This window comes from Chelonoidis abingdonii, chromosome 11 (assembly GCF_003597395.2).
Source record: "Chelonoidis abingdonii isolate Lonesome George chromosome 11, CheloAbing_2.0, whole genome shotgun sequence".
NCBI lineage: Eukaryota > Metazoa > Chordata > Testudines > Testudinidae > Chelonoidis > Chelonoidis abingdonii.
Window position 1 is genome coordinate 44,600,957 of NC_133779.1, and position 20,045 is coordinate 44,621,001.

Consider the following 20,045-nt stretch of genomic DNA (forward strand, 5'->3'; position numbering starts at 1 on the left):
AGCAGAGAGCTCTGGCCAGGGCGGGCGTGGGGGGGAATGGCAGGTCTGGGATAGCAGAGAGTGCTGGGTGGGAAGGGTGGGGGCAGGTCTGGGATTGTCATTTCTCATCCTAGCAGCCCAGGTGCACAGGACCCCTCCCCCCCCGCAAATACTGTTTTGCTCCCAGTGTCCTGCAGCACCACGGAGCTGGGGCCAGCTGGAGCCACCTGAACCCAAACCCACGGGAGAGGGGTGCCCGGCTGAGCCCTTCACACTCGCAGCTCTTCCTGTTTCTAGCGCAGTACCAGACTGCCTGGCAGCTAATGGCCGGGGGGCGGTGTGACACATTCCCCCCCAAAAAACACCCAAATGGCCCAGGTCCCCGCTGGGAAATTCCACAGCAGCCGAGGGCCGCATGCAGGGGGATAGGGGCCCCTTGCTCCCACGTGGGTTGGCCCCCTGGAGCTCCCCATTCTGGGCCCCTTGCACTGATAGTGCCCTGGAGCCCCTAACCCAGACCCACTTCCCACAGGGCTGATGGCTTGGTGCAGCGAGAGCTAACTGAGAACCCCAGCGTTTCGCTCTCGATTCCCCTGCCGGAGTCAGATCCACCCCCGCCCCCCGCGTCTCTCGCAGTTTCACAGCTCCTGCCCCCAGCCGGGTGCGGTTCTCCCTGCGGGTGTGAGAGAGAGGCCCCCGCGCCAACAGCGCTTCCCACCCTGCTGCTGCACCCAGCCAGGCCTGCCAGTCCCCACAGCCAGCACCTCAGCGCTGCCTTCCTCCAGCCCCGGGAGGCAGGGGACCAGCTAAAGCCCTTTGGGCAACTCCTCAGGGGGCACCAACCCTCAGGGGTGCTCCCACTGCCCCGCATGTCCCAGCTCAGCCAGTTGGGGGGCCCTACATCATAGGTGGGAACCCCTGCCCCAGCCATTAACCTGCAACCTCTTGGGCCCAGAGGGGAGGAGGTGAGCAGCAGTGTGCCCCATGCCACAGCTCAGTGTGGGGCCTACCCTGCGGTCACTGCAACAGGGGGGCCGTGGCCCAGCTGAGCTGGGCAATGGGGGGTCAGCTGCCTCATTACCCCTGGCCTGGCAGATGGGTAGCAGTTGGCACACAGGCCGGATGGCACCGCCAAGGGGCAGGCCCATCCCAGCGGCTAGCGGGCAGGAAGGGGGGGGACTTTCCATCACACCCATCGACTGTTACTGCCGCCCCCCCCCCCCGTGCATCCTCCCCGTGGGAGAAGCACTGCATGCAGAGCCAGAGTTACCATCGAGGCAGATGAGAGCGATAAGCGACACGCCGGGGGGGAGGGGCAAAGGTGTGTGGGCGCAGAGCGCAGCCCGGAAATGGAGAGCAGCCGCATGACGCAGCCCCTGCCCCGTGGAGCGACCAGGCCCCAGGGCTCTGACCCACCGACCAGCCCCTCTGGAGATGGTTCCCCAACCTCTCCCACAGGGGACGGGGCGGGGAGGGAAACCTGGGCTCCGTGCAGGGAGCCATCCCCTGCAGCTACGAGGCTCAGAGAAAACAGCAAGCAACTCCCCCCGCCCCATCCTTCTGGGCCAGGAGCCTCAGCATCTCCCCAGCCCCACTGGGCCAAGCTGTGAGCAGTGCAGATTCCAGCCCCCCGCCCCCGCCTTGCTGCAGAGTGCAAGAGAGTACAGCAGATCATGCACAGGCAGGATCCTGCAACCCAAACCAGCCCAGAGATGCTTCTTAGGCTCCCAGAGATGGGGAGGAGCAGGGGGCCTACGTCTTACCCCCCAGGTTTCCCAGCCACTTCTGGGTTGCAATACCCAGTGAACAGGCCCATCCATAGGACCCAGGCCCTTCCCCTGCCGTGAATCATCCACAGCCCAGGCCAGGGCCCACCCGTGACTCAGCCCTGCAGCACCCAGCACAGAGCAGGGCCTGCAGGAGCGAACTATGCCCCGAAGCAAGAAAGGCAGCACCCTCGCTCTCCCCCAGGGTTGCCACGGAGCAGGGGTGGGGGGTCCCCTTGCTCCCAGCACAGCGGCTGGGCCTGCGGCGGCGGGACAGGTCAGGGCGTCTGGAAGCTGCGTCAGCTCCCGTGGCCAGGCCTGGGCCCAGGGTGATTTCACTCTTTCCAGCACAGCTCTGGCACCGGAAAGCAGAGCCAGTGCCGGTAAGGGGGGCCTGTTCCCAAGCACTGCGGTGAGCCAGGGCCGAGGCAGCACCGCTCCCCACGCCCACGGCTCCTCTCTGCGGGCAGCAGTGCCTCGCAGGGGCCCAGCCGTCCCACCGAGCGGGGGCGGCCCGTCTCCCCAGGTCCCAACAGGCCCCGGCCGTCTCCCCTGGTAACAGGGCCACAGCCCCTGCTGGGGAACAATGCGATCCCTAGCGGGTCAGCCTGACACCGCGTGCCCGGCAGGCTGGGCCCCACGCAGAGGCCAGCTCCACCCCGCCCCATGTGTCAGCAACACAGGAGGAGCCTTGCGCAACCTTATTCGTTACCTGCCCTGCTTCGCCTGGCAACCAGCCGGTTCCCAGGGAACGAGCCGCAGCCCAGGTCAGAGCCCTGCCCCTGGCATCGCGCAGGCCTGGGTGCCACCTGGCAAGGGCACAGCCCAACTGCTCAGCTCCTCCTTGCTCTCATGGGCCTTTGTGCAAGGGGCAGGTGGCGGGACCCAGGGGCCTGGGAAACCCTCTCTCCAGGGCTGCCACAAGCCACAGCAGTTCCAGCTGGAGATGCTTCATCCAGCACAGAACTGGGCAGCATTGCTGTGTGTTACTAAACAGCTACCCCACCCCAGAGGCAGCTGCCTCAGCACCAGGCGAGGGATTACTGGGCACTTCACAGAACCAGCAGCTGCCATCCACCATTCACACCTCAGAGCCTGTGTCAGATGCAACAGCAGCCACCCCATCCAGCAGACAGCTGCCCCCGTGGGGGCACATGGGGGGCAAACCCTCGAAGTACTGGCCAGCACCCAGCCACTGGGGCAATCTAGAGGACAGTGCTGAGCCCTCTCCCACCAGGAACATGCTGCCCTTCACCATCGTCCACCCCGGCACCAGCCTCCTTCAGAGCCCGCCCTTCCAGCCCCACTCCCTCCTCCCCGGGGCAGGCCTGGGTTTGGGCCGCTGCCCTGGGCCCTATGGCAATGGTGATTTAACCCACCCTCGGTGGGAACCAAATGCCCCACTGCTAGTGGAACATGCAGGGACTGGAGAGCACCCCACCTGGGGCCCAGCCCCCCAGCCTCAGCAGCTGTAACTGTCTGAGTTACACCAGAGCCGGGGCCCCCGGGAGAGGGACACTGTCGAGGGACTTCACAGCTGCACTGGGAAATGTGAGTCACAGGGGAGGTGAGAGCAACTCTAACCACTGGGACATATTTCCCTCCCACCCATCCCCAGAGCCGGGGAGAGAACCCAGGAGTCATGGCTCCCAGCCCCCACTCCCCTCCCAGAGCCGGGGAGAGAACCCAGGAGTCCTGGCTCCCAGCCCCCCCGCTCTGATCCACCAGCCCCCACTCCCCTCCCAGAGCCGGGGAGAGAACCCAGGAGTCCTGGCTCCCAGGCCCCGGTGATCTAACCCACCAGAGCTCACTGCCCTCCCAGAGCTGGGGAGAGAACCCAGGAGTCCTGGCTCCTAGCCCCCCGCCGCTTTAACCCACCAGTCCCCACTCCCCTCCCAGAGCTGGGGAGAGAACCCAGGAGTCCTGGCTCCCAGCCCCCCTGCTCTAGCCCCGAGACACTGCTCTCTCCTCATGGCCTGCAGCAAACTCATGAACAGCCAGGCACAGAGCAGGCAATTGCCCCAGCTCCCTGCAGGGTCTGGCTGCTGGGCTCTGCTACCCCTACCTGGCCCCCCAAGCGCTGTCAGCACCCGAGCACAGCCCCACGGGGCTGCCCCACCGGGGGAAGGGGAGCATCTAAGGGGCAAAACCAGTTAACACAGAGCCTCCCCAGGTGAGCTCCAGCCAAGACGAGGGGGCAATAGCTAGCTTCTTGCTACTGAGATTAGAGATCCCCCCGCCCCCCTGAGCCTGCCCCATGACCTGGGCGCTGCCAGGCCCACGTCTGGCAGCAGTGGGGCCCTGCCGTGCACGCAGGCAGGGGGATGGGGGCTGAGCGGGTGCTGCTCTATGAAAAACAATGAACACACAAGAAAGGAAATGGTTTTAAAAAAGGAGGAAAACAAAACCCACCCGCCCCATGGCAGGGGGTGGAGGCGAGTGTGTGGGGGGAGTTGTGTGACACCCCCTGCATTCTGTGCAGCGCTCTGTCAAGCTGCCGCCAGGAGGAAATTGTGTGTCAACCTCAGAGCTCAACTACATCCATCACAGCATCATCCTGCCAGGCAGCAGCTGGACCACACCCCTCCACACAGGGCACAGGGACGGAACCACGGCGCCCCCACACACACAGGGCACAGCGACGGGACCAGGAACCCCCCCACACACACACTGGGCACAGCGACGGGACCACGGCCCCCCCCACAGTGGCAGACAGCGACAGGACCACGCCCCCCGCCACATACACACACAGGCACAGGCGACGAAGGAACCATAACCCCCCCCACAACACACTGTGCACAGCGACGGGACCACGGCCCCCCCACCACACACACAGGCACAGCGATCGGGACCACGGCCCCCCCCCACGACAACACACAGTGGCACAGCGATCGGGACCACGCCCCCCGCCACATACAGCACACAGGCACAGCGACGGGACCATGAACCCCCACACACACACACACTGGCACAGGGCGACAGGAAACCGACGGCCCCCCCCACACACACAGGGCATCCACGTGACAGGACCACGTCCCACACACACATACAGGCACAGCGCGACGGACCCACAGGCCCCCCCACACACACAGAGCACAGTGAAGGACCCGGCCAACACACACACAGGCACAGCGACGGGACACACGCCCCCTCCACACACATCACACATGGCACAGCGACCGGGACCACGGCCCCTCCACACACACACAGGGCACAAAGCGACGTGACCTACGGCGCCCCCCTCTCACAGGCACAGCGACGGACCACGGCCCCACGCCACATACACACACAGACAGGCACAGAAGCGACGGGACCATGAAACACCCACACAGACACACACTGGGCACAGTGACGGGACCACGGCCCCCACACACCACAGGGCACAGCGACGGACCCACGTGCCCACCCCCACCACACACACCGGGACACAAGCGACTGGACCACGCCCCCCCACACCCACACACAGGGCACACCGACGGGACCTACGGCCCCCCCCACACAACACAGGGCACAGCGACGGACCAACGGCCCCCACCACAACACACACAGGGCACAGCAACGGGACCAACGGCCCACCACACCCAGCAACAAGGGCACAAGCGACGGGACCAACGGCCCCCCACAGGCACAGCCATCCCGGGACCACAGCCCCCCTCACCACAGGGCACATGCGACAGGAACCACGCCACCCCTACCACCCACAGTCATAGGGCACAGCGACATGGACCACGGCTCCTCCCCCACACACAAGGCACAGTGACCGGCGACCACAGCCCCTCCACAAGCCACACACCCTCAGGCCCAACCCGCCACGGGACCCCCAATGCAACCAGCCCCACAACACACACAGCCCACCCATCAGCACCACACCCACCATGGGTATCCCACACACCACACCACACACACACCACACACAAGCACAGCACAGCCCCACACCCGGGACACGGACACCACCCCAAACACACACAACGCACCCACATCGACGCCCACCACGGCCCCAAACCCCAACAGACACACACCCACAGGGCACCCAGCGACCCCACCATGGCCCCACACACACACACGGTACAGCGACGTGATCCATGGACCCCCCACACACAAGGCACACCAGCGACAGGACCACGGACCCCACACCACACACACAGGGCACAGCGACAGGACCACGACCCCACACCACACACACAGGGCACAGCGACAGGACCACGGACCCCACACACACAACGCACACACACATGGGACCCGACACCCTCCACCACACACACCAGGGCACAGCGACAGGACACGGACCCACACCGCCACACACAGGTCACGGTGACAGGACCACGGACCCCCCGCAACACACACACACACAACACCCACACACAGGGCACAGCGACATGACCATGGAGCCCACACACACGTCACAGCGACAGGACCCAGACTCCCCCCCCCACACACACACCAACACGGCGCAGCGATGGGACCAAGGGCCCCACACACACAGGGCACAGCGATGGGACGGACCCCCCCACTCACACACACACACAGGGCACAGCGACACGACCATGGACCCACCCACACATCACAGCAACAGGACCACAGACTCCCCACACACACGCACACACACACACGGCGCAGCGATGGGACCACGGCCCCCCCCCCACAAGACACTCTTGCCAGTGGTGTTACTGGGCAGAACTCACGCCTTTCCCTGCTCCTCTAATGGGCCGGGGGGGTGGGGCGTGAAGGGGACGCGTGTTCCCTACAGATACCCAGCCATTGCCCCAAGGAGCCAGGGCAACCCCGCACCCCCACCGCTCACAGGCCGGGCCAGATGCCAGAGCAATCCCATCCCAGGCCCAGTACCAAGGAAGGGGGAGCCCCATCGCCCCCATGGCCATGTCTGCTGTGTAGCAGGCTGCAGGGGAGGCCAGGCAGCAAGGCCCCCAATGTATCTTAAACCCCAGCCCACCCCCAAATGCAGGGCTCAGGCAGTGCCTGGGGTGATGGGCACCCAAGGGCACCAGGGCCAGTGAGCAGACCAGGCCGAGCCAGGACTGATGCTCACCCTCCCGTTCCTCCAGCCACTCGTCACCCAGGCAGAGCCAGGGCATCAGGAGGCCCCTAGATGTGGGGTAGCTCCACGAGTAGGGGGCATCCACCCCCCTCAGATCCAGCACCAACCCCACCATAACACCCAGGGCCTCGGCTCTGCTCCACGGTGCCCAACTGAGAGACTAGGTAGCCCTGTGCCCGACTCCCCCAGGGCCTGCAAACATCTCCCCACAGAACCAATCTGTCTCTGGCTCCCCCAGAGCCAGCCTGCCCCCAGCTCCTCCAGGGCCTGCAAACCCTCCCCCTCCATGACAGGGCCAGCCTGCACCCAGCTCCTCCAGGGCCTGCTTCCCCAACCCCCTGGGCCTGAGTTCCCCCCCAGGCAGGGCTGTCCCAACCCCCCACAGGGCCAGCCCAGCCCCCGCTCCCCCAGGGCCTGCACCCCCAACCTTCTGGGCCTGTGTTCCCCCCTAGGCAGGGCTGTCCCAACCCCAGCCCCCCACAGGGCCAGCCCAGCCCCCGCTCCCCCAGGGCCTGCACCCCTAATCCCTTGGGCCTGTGTTCCCCTCCACCCTCCCCAGGCCTATCCCCTGCCACAGGACAGCCCTAGTTTAGCTGGGTCCCAAGCACTGAGGGTCTCCCCACCTTGTGCAGATGGTTCCAGCTCACTGGCTCAGTCGCACTCCGGCCTTTGGGGACACTTAGAGCTGGCAGCCCCGGGACAGCTGGGCAGCCGGGAGCTATTGCCACTAGCACACTCAGCCCCCACCTGAACCCAGCACCCCACAGAGCACACACAGCGGCCCAACACCAGGCCACCGGGCTGAGACCTGGGGCCACCTGGCTCCCGTTCGCAGCCCCGCCATGGCCTCTCGCTGGGACCCCAAGCCAGTCTCACCTCTCTTGGGGCCTTGGCTCCCCCAGCCCTCCCCTCCGGGCAGGCGGGCACAGACCGAGGCTGTTCAGGATCGCGAGGTTCAGACCCACCGGGAGGAAGCCAAGGCACAGGACCCGCCCCCCCGTGCCTCCCCCGGCAAGGGGCACCTGCCATACCAGCAAGGGGCCAAGATGTCTGCACCCCCTTCCCACAACACGCAGGCCCCCAGAGCCTCCCTGCCCCACAGCCACCAGGGCACAGAGCTCCCAGGGGAGCGCCCACCAGACAATCCCAGCACTGCCTGGCGCCTGCAGAGCAGGCATGGCCAGGGCACAGCCAGACGCCGGCACCGCTCGCCCCGCGAGTACTGCCAGGCCCACTCCCTGCCAAGGGTGCCAGCGCATGCCTCGGGCCCAGGGCCCCTCACCTTCGGCTGCGTGCCCGCGCGGCTGGCTCTCGGCAGGGCACCCGGGCTCCGTGTGAACCTGGCCCCACTCCCCGCTCATACTTCACCTCCCACCCCACCTCAAAAGGAGTCAACGCCCACACCCCGGGTCACGCACCTCCCAGCCCCGCTCCCCAGAACACACACAGCATTAACCCTTTGGTAGCTGGCTGTGGTGCCGGGGGCCCCCCCACCCCAAAAGAGAGGAAATTCCCAGCACGCCAGGCCAACGCGTCAGAGCGCCTGGGGTGAGGCACAGCCGGGGGAACCCCCTCCCCACATACCAGCCCCGGTGAGGAGGGAATAGGGGATGCAGAGGCCAATCGCATGGGGAAGGGGGCTCAGGGCTGCCCCCAGCCCAGCCATGGGGGTGGGGTTCCCCCCAGGCCCCCTGCCCCAGCCATCTGAGCGGGGGCCCTGCTGCCTGCGGGATAATGCTCCGCTTGCCAGCTAAGTTCCAGCCCCGAAACCCTGGCCAGCACAGCCCCCCGGGAGTCCTAGGGTGGGGTGTGCTGCCCAGCCCCGCAGGGAGCCTCAGTGGCTGCCAGCTCTGCTCTATCGGCTCCCAACCTGGGCTCGTCCCGGGGAGCAGGGCTGCATCAGAACCAGAGCCAGACTCTGCGCTGCGTGCTGCGGTGCGCCCAGCCGGCCAGCCCCAGGAGCCACCCCAGAAAGACCTGGCCTGACACGCCTGGCCCCATATGCTGAAGAACGACTGGGGCTGGCAGCTTGGCTGCCCCCAGTGCCCCAGGGCGGTGGCAGGGGGGAGCAGACAACCGGTGTCTGCCTGCAGGCTCCCAGCTCCCACATGCACAGCAGGAAGGTGCTGGAAAGCATCTAGGCCATGGGGGGCTCCAGCATGCACCCGTTGAGGCCGCATTCAGGATGACCAGCACTCCCGGGTGCTCAGCAAGCTCCCACCAGCACTCGGGCAGGGCACTGCCGTGTAGGGCAGGGAGCGAGATGGGCTCCTGGCAGCACTGGGAAAGCTGCGTAGCCAGCAAGTGGATGAGATCCCAGGCAGGGCACGGGGCAGGTGCTGTGAGCACGTCATATCTCACAGGCTGTTCCTGCCCTGAGCAGCTGAGCCAGAGTCGGAGCCAGACCCCTGCTTCGCTCAGCTTCACCCCTCCCTCCTCCTGTGTACCAGGGGTGACGCTCCTGAGCCAGTGGGGGCCATCTCCCCCCACTGATCTGCACCCACACGCTGTTGGCACTGCCCCTGCCAGTGCACTGGGTGCTCCAATCCCCTGGGCAGAGCCTATGGTGCCAGCTTTGATTGGACAGGTTCCTGGAGGTTTCATCACATGACACAATCTTCAGTTCTCAGAGACTCCAGGACAATCCTGTAGGGTTGGCAACCCTAGCTGCGGCTTCTCACAATACACCTGTCACAGCCTGCACCCCACCCACAGCACTGGCTGGGCCCTCGCCCTGGGCAGCCGCAGCCCTGCCAGCCACAAGGGCAGCAGAGGAGAGCGCTCCTGGGGCAGCCACCGTGTCCCTAGGGGTTATGGCAGGTCGCAGGAGCAGGGTTGGGCACTCGATGCAACTGGCGCTGGGAACCCAGGAGAGCCTCCTGCCCTGGCATCCGAAGTCCCCAGCCCAGTCAGGGAGGGGCAGCCAGACCCTCCCGCCGGCAGCTCCAGCATCGGGGGCTCTCAGAGAGACGCCACACCAGAGGGGTGGGGTGGTGAGAGGGGCCATTGACCACTGCCGGTTTCCCAACCCCAGAGCCCCCACCCTGCCCGCCGAGTCCATGCTCACACCACACCAGTCCCCTGCCCAGCAGCACTGGGGGCCCCTGGCAGCCAGAAAGGGGGGAAGGGAGCAGCAACCCACGGCACTCAATGGCACCCAGTCCCCCAGGGAAGGGGGGCAGAGATGCAACCAAGACCCCCTCCATGGCGGCGAGTCGTTACCCACCAGTGCCAGGAACATGCCGAGCACAAATACAGAGAACAATCGCCCTGCTGCTCTGCCTGGCAACAGAATGGGCAGCTGGGGCCATGGCACTGTCCCCCATGCCGCACCAACCCCCCCACTGTCCCCCATGCCACACCAAACCCCACACCGCATGACCCCTGGCACACCCCAGCAGGCAGGTGCTGAAGCCGAGCCCAGTGGGACGCGGCCAGGAAACATCTACAGAAGCAGCCTTGACTCTGGGATCTCCTTCTGTGAAGGGTTTAAAGTGGCTGGGTCCCAGAGGTGCTCTGTGCCCCTGCTGGAGTCAACGAGCATCAGGCCCCCTTAAGGTATTGGGGGGGTACCAGGACTGAACTCCCCACCACACCAGACCACAGAGTTCCGGCTTTCGGCTGCAACCATCTCACAGAGCACAGCCAACAGGCAGGAGTCAGAGCACTACCGGTGCTGCCCAGCCTGCCTGGCACCAAGCCCCCCACCTTGGGGCAGAGAGCAGCATCCTGCCCCTGGCTCCGCCCTGGGCCTCGCAGGCTCAGTCAGAGCAGCCGTGGGCCCAGGCCCCTACTGTGGGGAGTGCCAGGCCCCAGCCGCCAGCCAGGAGCGGAGCAGCCAGTCTGGGGCAGCAGAGGCTGGCTCCAGGCGCCCTGGTGGGCACAGCTCTGAGAGGAAGGGCACGAGGCACCTGCCTGCCAGCCCTCCCCGCCTGCCCTTTGCCTCCATAAAGGAGGGGAACGGCTGCAGCGGAGCCAGCCCCCCCAGCCCAGGTGCGCCAGGTGCTAAGGGCAGGAGATAAGGTGGGCGAGGCGGGCAGGGAGGGGCATGGGCACAGGAGTCGCACGCAGCCCTGAGTCAGAAGGATCCCGCTGGTGGCAAGTGAGTCACCGGGTCGTCCAACCCCCGCCCCCCAGGGGTGTTGCAACCTCCTGCTTTCAGTCACCAGAACAAACCACAAACTGCTCCTTGTCACTGTCAGGGATGGGTCTTCACAGGGGCACCGGGAGCCAGTGGCACCCACCAGCCAGGCCAAAGCCAGATGGACTCCAGAAAACCAACTACCAGGCGCCCCCCGCTGCAAGCTCAGAGCCAGGCCAAGGGCCCCCTCAGAGGCGATGCTGCTGGGACAGCTGGCCTGTGCCAGCTGCCCGGACCCCCCCTACCCCCCTGAGCCAGCCTGCAAGGGGCTCAGACAGATTCTTGCTCTACAGCTGCCCCTCACGCACCCTCAGCACCTGCCACAGCTCTGCGCCCAGCATGCCTGACGGCCTCAGGGTGCAAGCTCTGCATCTGCCCCAAATCCCCTACTCAGGCGGGTTACAGCTCCTATGGTGGACGGATGCCCAAGGCCATGTCAGCAGAGTCCCTGACCCAGCCAGCCTAGCAGGCCTGGGCACCCACAGCTCCCAGTACTCCAAGGAGCAGGCCCTGACAGCAGGTTCATCCCCCGCCCCCACAGACAGTTCCTCCATGCCCAGCTCCAGGGTCCTACAAGAGCCCAAGGAAGAGGGCCAATGGGCAAGGGCCAGCCCAGGCGCTGGGGAGAGGGAGGAGGGTCCAGCCCAGGGAGGAGGGTCCATCCCTGTTATTCACCAAGGAATTGGGCTCAGGATGCCAGCTAGGGCTGTGCACCCCACACACCTCTGGCCCCACCAGTGTCACTGCCAGACGCAGACAAGCAAGGCAGCATGGCTCCTCAAACCTACTCCCCCTGCCCCAGCACAGGACAGCACCCCTGCCTGCCTCCCCCCAGCTCCCCTGCAGGACCCTCTACTCCCAATCCCATCGAGAGCCACTGGGGCACCCAGATAAGTAGCCCTGACCCCCAGACCCATGGGACTGCAGGCCCCAGAAAGCTGCCAGATGCCCCAGGCAGCATTGCATGCTGGGATTCGTAGGCTCCATGAGCTGCACCAGAGGGTTCCCGGTGCTGACCCACGGATGGGCTCAAACCAAGGGCGCAGACCCTTGTGGGTGCCTGGGGAGCAGCGTGCCAAGCGGGTGGGCAGGGTCATGGGGGGGAACATCCCTGTATCAAGCTGTGGCTGCTAGGGGAGCACACTGTGAGGGGGAGACCCCTGCAAGGAGAGAAATTCCACAGGGCAAGGCCCGCAGCCCAGCGAGGGCTCTGGGGGCAGCTGGCATGGGGGGCAGGGCCGCGTGGGAGGCAGGAGCCGCGGAAGGAAGGAGTTGCTGAAACTCAGTCGATGGGGGAACAGGAAGGAAATATTAAACAGCAAAAAACCCCAAACCAAAGGGAGATGAACTCAGGGCACCGACCTCCACCCCACCCCCCACAGGAGGGGGACCAGCTGAGCCTGCCCTGCCTGGGACAACCCAGGAGCCTCAGGACCAGGCCCTTCCCCTACCCCCGAGGCCTTGAGGGAGGCCCGCTCAGCCACCAGCTGCCTCCCACCCAGGTGCTGGGGTCAGTGTGCCAAGGAACCCCCACACCTCTACAGATCCCTCCCCCCAGCCCAGCTCAAGGCACGGACAGGGCTCCCGCCTCATGGGAGCCTCTGCTATAGCGCCCGAGAGCTGCAAAGCAGGAGACGCAGAAGAGGCCAGCTCTGTGCGGCCCCTCCAGCTCTGCCCTTGTGCTGCTGCTGCATTTAGCCGCTGCCTCCGCACCTGGCCGCAGACTGGCAGGTTAATTCCTCCCTGGGGCTCAGTCCCTGGTCTCTGCCGCCCCCCCCCACTCTGCAGCCTTTGGGTGGGGGACAGGACCCCCCTGCTGCATTCAGTTCCCGCTTCCCTCCACGTTCCCCTCAGCAGCTTCCCCACCCAGACGAGTGCAAACAGCCATGGGAGCTGGCTGGAGGCCGGCTAGCCCTCGCTATGGGAGGAGGAAGGGCAGGGCCAGCTCTCAGCCTGGCACCAGGAGCAGTGCAATGAGCTGGGTCAGATCTCAGCCCAGGAGCCCCACTGGCCCAGCACCAAGACCCAGAGAGCAGCCCAGCCCAGCCTGCAGCGGGAGGGAGGCAGCTGTGCTGAATGGCCAGAGCACAGGACTGGGGATCACAACACCCCCCCCATCTAGGAGCTGCAAGCAAGAACCCCCTCCTCCCCCTAAGTGCCAACACCCTGGAACGAGCACAGCATCGGGTGCAAGACAAATCCCCAGCCAGCTCCACGCTGCAGCTCACGGGGGAGGCCGGCCCACCAGCCCCCACTGCCGTTGCCCTGCACTCCCATATGGGGACTGGTACGCGGGGCAGCAGGGTTCCCAGCCTCGCTCCAACAGGGCCAGAGCTACAGACAGCAGGGGCGCCGGGCTCAGCACCGCGACCAGACCAAGCCAGAGCCGACCCGTAAGGACAGCGGCTGCTTGGGGCCCAGGCTGGCCCCCATTGTGCCCTCACCCCACCCCAAAACAAAATAGCCCAGCTTCCGCCCCCAAGGCAGCTGCTGAGGCCATCGAGCTGCACCTGAGCCCAGCGGCCAGGCCAGTGCTGATCCCCGTCAGCCAGGGTGGGCGGTGCTAATCCCCACAGCCTGGAATAGAGCTCAGAACTAGGCCACTGCCAACATCCCAGCCCCACCCCACCCGGCTCAACACTCCCACGGCCCACGCAGCGCCGGCTGCCATGCTGGGGCAGGCCGTGCTGGCCCCCCAACCATGGGGCTTGGGAACCGCTCCCCACAGCCCTGGGGCAGGATGCAGCAGCCGTTCTGCACTGGGGCAAGTGTCACAAGGGGCAACTACACCCTAGTGCTGCCCCCGGGCATGGGGCCAGCACTGACTGCCAGGGAGAGTGCCCCCTGCTGAGCCCACCCACTCCCTGCAGCCCAGTGGCCCCCAGCCCTGCACTGGGGCCAGCACTGCCAGGGGAGAGCGCCCCCTGTGAGCTCCCACTCACTCCCTGCAGCACAGCGCCCCCCATTGAGCCCTGCCACCCAGGGTGGGGGACTCATTTCCACTGCAGTCCCACACGCTTCTCCTGCTAAACCTCCTTCCCATCTACCTCTCTCACTCAAGCCCCACCGAACAGCACAGCATGTGCAGGGTTAATTATTACTCATTAAGAGAGGACTAGTGTCCTTGCTGCCTCCTGCCCCTGCCCCCCGGGCACCAGGGGGTCATCGGGCCACGGGACAGCCTGGACAGGTGCTGAGCAGCAGGATGTCCCCAGGCTCTGTTCCCCCTTGCCAGCAGGGGCTCCCAGGCCCCAAAGCTCTGTCTTCCAGCACCGGGGTCCTTTGCCAGCTTCCTCTCACCCAGCTCTGACAGGGCAGGTCTCCCCAACACTGGGTAACCCCCAACCCTGGAGATGGGGAAGCCCAGCAAGGCACCTTCCTTCACACTACTTCCTGCCCTGGGCAAAGCCTCTGCTCCCACCCAGCAGAACCAAGCAGCTGTGCATGGAGCGGAGGGGCCTGGTCAGCTCCAGGCTAGTGGTGGGGGGAGGACACCCAGGGGTGGAGCACAGAGTGACTGCACACTAGGCCAGTAGTGCCTGGATTCAGGAGCTCCCTTGGGGTCAGGCCCTGCTCCCCCACAGCGATCAGCCCCACACGGAAAGCGGCTCAGGGTCAGACTGGATAAGATCCCCCACACCTGACCCTCCGGGGGACCACGGAGTGGGAGAGGATTGGAGCAAGAGCCCAGGGCAGCCAGCTGGGGAGCAGAGCTAGCACCCCCTACCGGGCCCCCTGGGACAGCCAGGGCCCCCCACCACCGATGAGCTCAGCCTGACATCAGTGCCTGGGCTGCAGGCTGGGAGGAGACAATGCCCAGAAGGAGGGGGGATGGCTCTGGGCATCAGGACCCCGCCCAGAGGGGGCAGTGCACAGAGAAGTACTCACCACGCTTGCCAGGCGCTGCCCATCGGGGCCAAGGCTGGAGCAGCCGGGACAAGCTGGCAGCAGCAGCGCATGCACACCCTGAGCCTGCCTGCTGGGAGAGGCCAGAGCTCGCCTGACCTACTTCTCCTTCCGCATCACCTGCTTTCATTTTCCCTCCCGCAGCCTGGTCCCCCCCGCCCGCCAGGGGAACCCGGCCAAGTCACGCAGGCTGCTCCCTGGGGACGTGGGGCTCCAAGGCCCAGCAGCTCCAGAAGGTGCCAAGAATGCACATGGGCAGGGCAGGGACACCATGAGCGGCTCAGCGCCTCCCCGCAGGAGCTGAAGGTCACCAGCCTTGGGGGAGCTGGCATGCTGGGGGTGGATGGAGCGGTTCTCTGGGGCTCCCCGAATGGGCACCGGGCACCAGGCATCTCCTGCTGGCTGGGTCTCAGCCTGGCCCCTCCTAAGCCTGGGCCCCCGCAGCAGGGAGCAATCCCCAAGATCCCCAGGCCCAGGCTGAGACCCGCCATCTACAGGATGTCAGAGCCCAGCTCCTGACTCCAGAGTCCCGTGTGGGTGCCCCACCTCCAGGGTGCCCCATCTCGCTGCAGCCGGGGACATGGCATGCTGCCCCCTTGGCCCAACGGGGCTCACCCTGCCCCCCACAGGGGAGCACGAAGGAGTCGCCCATCACTTCCAGACTCAAATCCGCCCCCGCCTTGACACGTGACTCCTGGGACACCACTCCCCCAAAGCTGGACCCCCCCTTCCCCAGCACGCCAAGGTTACTGCAGCAGGTCCCAAGGTATGGCGTGGGCTCCCGGGGCTCCAGCACACTACCAGCAGCAATTTCTCTGTGGTTTCATCATCCACCCCCTCCTGCTGGGGGAGAGGTTCCTCGGCTGGGCATGGCAGCAGCCCCTGCTGCTCCAAGCTTCAGCGTCCCCAGGCCGGACCAGACCGGACCACTCTGGCCCACTGACCCCCTCCTGCTGCACCCCTCAGAGGCCTGAGCTGGGGAGGGTGCCCAGGGCACCAGCACACGGGGCCCTCCATGCACCCTGGGACCCAGAGGTGCCCCAGCCTGGGGACATGGATTCAGGGGGTGTTGGGAGAAGCTGGGGCCCAGCTGCACTCCCTGGGTCTCACATCCCATCGCTGGGCAGGGAACAGCTCCAAGCCCCATTGCTCAGCACCCTATGTGATGCAGCTGGGACTCCTCCCTCCCCCCAAATACCCTCCGGATCTCGGAGCCTCCGCAAGGTGCTGCCAGCACAGCAAGGCCAGTGCCACCAAACTCCCAGGAACACAAAAGCCAGGAGGCCAAGCAGCATAGCCTCCCGGCCTGACCCCCATTGCTCATGCTTCACCCACCCCACAAGTCACCCTCCACCCCACACTCGTCCCGGACAGCCAGTGGCGCCTCCTCCAGGGACGCTTGTGGCCCAGTCAAGCTTTGGCTGCAGACACAGCCCACCTACCCCAAGCCCTCCTGCCCAGCCTCCCTCAACCCCCGGGGCCCTCTAGCACTGCCTTCTCCCCCACACCAAGCTCAAGCTCCTTGTCCTGCCTTTCAAGGCCCTACAGAGCACAGCCCCTCCCTTCCAACCTGCTGACGCTTCCCCAGCGTGCCCCCGCCCTCCTCACACACTGCCATCCAGGCCTCCAAAGAGACCTGCAAGGCCCCCTCCCTTTCCACAGCTCTGTGCCCAAGGGATGCCAGTCAAGTGAGGGGCCACGCAGGGTGCCGCACGCAGGGACAGCTGATAGGTACACCCCTGGACGGCGGGCAGGCAGAACCCGGAGGCGCCAGAGTGCAGCAGCCTGCCCCACTCTCAGCAGGCGTCGATTCCCTATTAAGGAGGGGGAAACTGAGGCACAAAGCCAGGCAGAGACTCGCCACCCAAAGCCGCTGTGTCAGAAGCTAGAAGTAGAACCCAAGAGTCCCCCCACCCCCTGCACTCTATCCACTAGACCCTATTCCCCTCCAAGAGCCAGGAGAGAACCCAGGAGTCCCAGGCAGTAGCCATGAGAACAGCCCCTGGACTCCGGCGCAGCAGGAGCTGTCCTGGGAAGGTAGATCTCAGCAGGTCAAGGGGAGTCTCAGCCCTGAGACAGCAGCTGCTCGTCATCCCACTGTGGCCCAGACAGTGTTGGGAGGGTAAATACACACCCCACCCCCTGGGTAAACACCGTGACCAGGGGCGGCCGGCTTGGGTGGGAACAGCTGCCATGGGCTGGGCACACTCAGGGCAGAGTCCAGCAGCCTCCGAGCAAGGTGAGAGTGATGGAGCACCAGATTCCCGGCAGGTGGCCCCCAGAGCAGAGTCTGACCCAGATGCCCCAAGAACTCCCATGCAAGACACACACTGTCATCCTGGGATACATAAGCATTAATGAGGGCAGGGAGGGGTGGATTATCCCTTCCCGCCGAGACCCCTTTCCACTCAGGGACAGGTGACACTTCCACAGAACGGTCCCTCGCCAAGGGACAGCCAGAACAGCCCCCCCCCATTTACTGTAGGCCCTACAAAAACAAAGCAGATCACATGTGCTAAGCGATGGCCGGGGGAGGGGGGGTGTCTTCGGTTAAGTCCAGGGCCTAGTTCAAGTGGCCACAAGCGTTAGTCAGCGACTGCTGCAGGATAGATTATGGCGATACCCAGTTCCTCCCCGCTCTGCCGGCCAATGGGGGGGGCTGCTCCCTTGGGCCACCCACTGGGCATCAGAGCGGCCAAGGCACCAGAGGGACGCGGAGGTGGGGGGTGAGCGCTCACCAGGTTTGTTACTGTTGGGTCGCAAGCCAGGCAGAGGTAAATAGGACCTAGAAAGGCCCAGATCAGACTGTCCTCCCACTGGGGCCCGCCCAGCCATGGGGTGGGGGGAGCTAAGCCGGGAAGAGCCCCAACGCCTGAGCAGACCACCCCCCAGATAGTATGGGGGGGGTCTGCTTAGCTTTCGCCATACCCAGTTTCTAGCTCAGTGACAGCCCTGTCCAGACACAGTGAACCACGGCAGGAATCACGGTCCCTCTCCCCACCCCTGCCAGTTTAGCCCAGTAAGAATCAGACTCCCCCACCCAGACGCGGCCAGCGCAGGGGATGCGACGAGTAATCCTCCCCACCTCTCTCCTCTCCTCTCCTCTCCTCCCGCCTGGCACCCTGCCCACCTGCAGCTTCCAGCAGAGCCAGAGCCAGCGGCCTGGCGACGTGTCCACATTCGCCGTAACTTGCCGCTCCCAACGGGTGCACTCAGGGTTTCCATTCCCGCCCCCCAGCGCGCCAGGGGTTCTGCGCCCGGTGGGGCCCGAGCCCCAGGCAGCCCTTTACCCAGCCGGAGGCCGAGCTGGCTCTCCGCAGGGAGCTGCCAACAGCCCCAAGGGGCACCAGCCGGGCTAGCTGAGGCCCAGGCAGCCCAGATCTAGGGAGCCGGTGTCTCCGATCCCCTGGGCTGGGCCGGGCCCTGCCCTGCCACTCACCTACCAGCTTAAGGAGGGTTATTTATAACGCCAGACCTGAGCCACCAACCAGGCCTGCTCCCCTCCCAGGGGGTGATGGGGGCTCCGCTCAAAGGACCACGACGCACCTGGCGGGGTCCAGGGAGAGACCCGAGCTGGGGCAGGGGGCGGGGGAGTGACAGGAGCCAGGCCACCAAGGGGGCGCTAAAGGGGCGCGGGACAGCCACCCCCCCGGGGGCTCCGGGCAGCTCCAGGCCCAGGACTCACCGGTCTCCGCTCGGCTCAGGTGCAGCAGGCGGGGTCCGTGCGCTCCGCTGGGGGCCGGACTCCAGGGGCCCCTCGCTCTGCCCGCCCCTGCGCTCTCCCCACCTCACTCACCTGTCCCGTCCCGCCCCGCCCCCCGCGGTCCCCAACCTCGCTTCACCCTGGCCCGGCCGCCCGCCCCGCCCCACCTGTCCTACCCCCAGCGGGCCCCGCCGCGCCGCAGCCCGGCCCCTCCCCCGCCGCTGCGGCGCCCCTCCGCGGCCGGGCCCCCCGTCCCCCCGACCCCTCCCCTCCATGCTGCCCAGCCGCCTCAGCATCTCCCCTCGCCCTCCTTAGCCGGCTACCAGGAAGCGCCCGCCCCCGCCAGATCATTGGACGGGGGTGGGTCCCAGCCTCTCATTGGTGGGGGTGCTGCCCTTCGGGCCCACCCAGAACAACACCCCTCAAGGGCGGGGGGACGGAGGAGGAGCTGACCTGGGTTGGGGTGGAGGAGTGACACAGTCTGCTGCAGCAGCGGGTCGGGCGCCCCCCAGGCTAATAGGGCCCTTAAAGCTGCACCGCTCCCTTGGGGGGGCTCGCAGCGGTGGGGCGGGGGGGCTGTCCGGGGATGGCGGGGGGCTCGCAGCGCCGGCGGACGGCGTTGCCCCGGATGTGGGGTGCTCGCAGCGCTTGCGCTGTCCGGGATGGGAGGGGGCTCGCAGAAGCTTGGAGGGGGCTGTCCGGGATGGCGGGGGGGCTCGCAGCGCGGGCGGGGGGCCGTACCCGGGATGGGGCGGCTCGCAAAGCGCGGGCTGTACGCAGGATGGGGGGGCTCGCAGCGAGGGCGGGGGGCCCTGCCCGGGATGGGGGTCGCCGCGCTGTTGGGGGTGGGCCTTGCCCGGGATAAGGGGGCTCGCAGCGCGGGCGGGGGCCGGTGCCCAGGAATGGGGGGGGGTTCTCGGCGCTGGCGGGGGACCCTGCCCTGGATGTGGGGGGCTCGCAGCGCGGGCGGGGGCCGTTCCCGGGATCGGGCGCCCGTAGCGCGGACGAGGGGCCGTTCCCGGGATGGGGGGCTCGCAGCGCGGGCGGGGTCCCTGCCCGGGAGGGGCGGGAGCGGGCGGGGAGGAAGGTGAGTCAGAGCGCTGGGGTGGGAAGGAGGCTGCAGCTGGAAAGGATGACCCGTCCCTGGCCGGCTCTCTCCGGTGGAGCGGTCCCGGCCTGGCAGGGGAGCTCCAGGACTGGACACCCCCAAAGGCCCGGCCGAGCCGCAGCTATCGCGGGCCCCTGACTGCAAATTGCTGCGGCGGGAGCTGGCCCGGCTCCCTGCCCCGGGAAGGGGCAGGCTTGCCAACCCTCCAGGACTGGCCTGGAGTCTCCAGGACTTAAAGATTATGTCACGCGATGGAACCTCCAGGAACACGTCGAACTAAAATTGGCAACCCTAGAGCAGGGGGGAGGCTTGTTCCCTGGCTCCCTGCCCTGGCTGGCCCTCCCTCCATCTGTCCATCCCCACACATATCCCTCTGTCCGTCCGTC